The sequence below is a fragment of the Orycteropus afer genome, unplaced genomic scaffold, assembly GCF_000298275.1.
Source record: "Orycteropus afer afer isolate SDZICR_OR568_19922 unplaced genomic scaffold, OryAfe1.0 scaffold00304, whole genome shotgun sequence".
NCBI lineage: Eukaryota > Metazoa > Chordata > Mammalia > Tubulidentata > Orycteropodidae > Orycteropus > Orycteropus afer.
The window spans coordinates 2834155-2836442 of NW_006921891.1; the positions used below are offsets into that span (position 1 = coordinate 2834155).

The following is a 2288-nucleotide window of genomic DNA, read 5'->3' on the forward strand; positions in this document are numbered from 1 at the left end:
GGAAGGAAGGTTGGGCAATCCTACTTCCGTAGTGATACTGCCTCGGAAACCCAAGGAGGGGTCGCTATGAGTCGGGGCCGACTGACGGCAATTAACAACAACAACATAATTTTCATATGCCACAAAGTATTATTCTTTCCAAACCTTTGAAAATGTAAAATAATTCTTCGCTCAAAGACTGGACAAAAACAGGTGGCTGGCTGGACCTGGCCCACTGGCTGTAGTTTGCCGATCCCTGTGCTAGATCAAAGGAGTTCTGGTGGCGCAGTGGTTAAGCACTTGGCTGTTAACCAAAAGGTTGACAGTTCAAACCCACCAGCTACTCCTTGGGAGAAAGATGAGGTACTCTGCTTTCTGCTTCCGTGATGATTTCCAGCCTTGGAAACCCTATGGGGCAGTTCTACTCTGTCCTATATGGTTGCCGGTGATTTGGCAACTCCTCAGCAATGGGTTTGGTTGGTTGGTTGGCGGTCTTTTGTGCTAGATCTGCTCGCAAGCTGGTTGCATAGAGACTTCTGGTTGAAGTGAAATATGCTTTCTTATTCAAGTTGTTCTTAGTAGTTGATTGGGGACTGCCTCTCCCCCTTGGAATTTTCCTTGGTTTTTCTAGAAAGCTCTTTGCTCCTGCTAGGCTATAACCCTTTTTAATATCAGTTGTCATGAATGTATTAAGTGCTCGCCTTGAACTGAAATGCTGAGGACAGATGCCAGAGGAAAACAAAATGTTAGCACTAAAGAGTGGTGCCCAAGCTCCTCTATTTCTGGAATTTTAACTTGTGCCCTTTCCTGGATACAAACACAGCCGGGGCCCTGGGCAAAGCCCTCCAGCTCTCCTCACTGCCCAAATAGGCCTTGACAGCTTCTTGGAGCTCTTTTTGTTTCCATTTGTTTCACTTGCCATTTCTGCTGAGGTGGTTTGCCATTAACCCCATCTTGTCTGATGGCTTTAAAGGAAGTGAGAGAGGAAAGTGCTGGTAAGAAGTAGCAGAAGGGAAGGGAAAGAAGAAACAATTTTGTAAAATGGAAACCTGTCAGAAAACCTGTTGCAAGCTTAGTCCTCTAGTGGTGCTGTAACAGAAATACCACAAGTGGCTGGCTTAAAAAAAAAAAGCTAAACTCACTGCCGTCGAGACAGTTTGACTCATAGCGACCCCTCCTTGGGTTTCCGAGGTGGTGCCTGTACGGAAGTAGATTCCCCAACCTTCGTTCCGAGGAGTGGCTGGTGGGTTCGAACTGCCAGCCTTCCGGTTAGCAGCCAAGTGCCTTAGGCACTACACCACCAGAGCTTTAACAAACAAATTTATTCTCTTACAGTTTAAGAGACTGGAAGTCCGAGTTCGGAGTGCCAACTGTAGGAGCTTCTGGCTCCTCTTTCTTGCTGGTAGTAGGTCCCCCTTTTCGGCTCCTTTCTCTCTCCTTTTAGCTCTTGTGGAATAAAAGGTGTTGGCAGGCCACACCCTTGGGAAGCAGCACTTACGTCTGATCAGCGCTGCGATGGGGCTAAGGGCCTTGCACTTCCTCCTTAATCTTAATCTTTTTGCACCCTGTTGGTTTGTCACATGCCATCACTTCATGGGGGATCATTACGTATTTGAACATTACATCATTACATATCTTCTAAACCACTGAGAGTCATGGCCCAGCCAAATTGACACACATTTTTAGGGGGACACAATTCAATCCATGACACAAGCCCTTTGGTACTAAGAACAATGTTGAGGATTAAAACAAAAGCAAGCAAACAAAAAAACCAAACTCATTGCCGTCCAGTTAGTTCCTAGTCATAGCAACTCCTCCTTGGGTTTCCGAGGGGTATCTCTGCAGGAGTGGATTTCCCAGTCTTCCTTCCGAGGAGTAGCTAGTGGATTTGAATGCCAGCCTTCTGGTTAGCCGTCAAATGCCTTAGGCACTATGCCACCAGAGCTCCCCCTTTGTTGAGTATAAAGACCCCATAATGCAGCTTGAGGAAATGTCTGTACCTCTGTGGTAATGGCAGTCATCGATACAGTGCTTCTGTGTGCTATACATGCCAATTCCAGTTGCCATTGTTTGATGCTGACCCATGGCACTCCCATGTGTGTCACAGTAGAAGAGTGCTCCGTACGTAGATTTTCCAGTGGCTGATTGTTCAGAAATAGATTGCCAGGCCTTTCATGGCACTTCAGGGTGGACTCGAACCTCCAACCTTTGGTTAGTAGCTGAGCGAATTAACTGTTTACACCACCTAGGGATGACTGCTTGTGAGGTGTGTATGTATATATGTTGTTGTTGTTATGTGCCATCGAGTC

The 2288-nt window shown here is 46.5% G+C and overlaps 1 protein-coding gene across 1 annotated transcript in view; it reads left to right on the forward strand.

The window, feature by feature from the left end:
• The window catches only part of ARHGAP6 (Rho GTPase activating protein 6), a 656445-nt gene that overhangs the window by 297948 nt on the left and 356209 nt on the right, over nt 1–2288 (forward strand). The window lies entirely within an intron of this gene.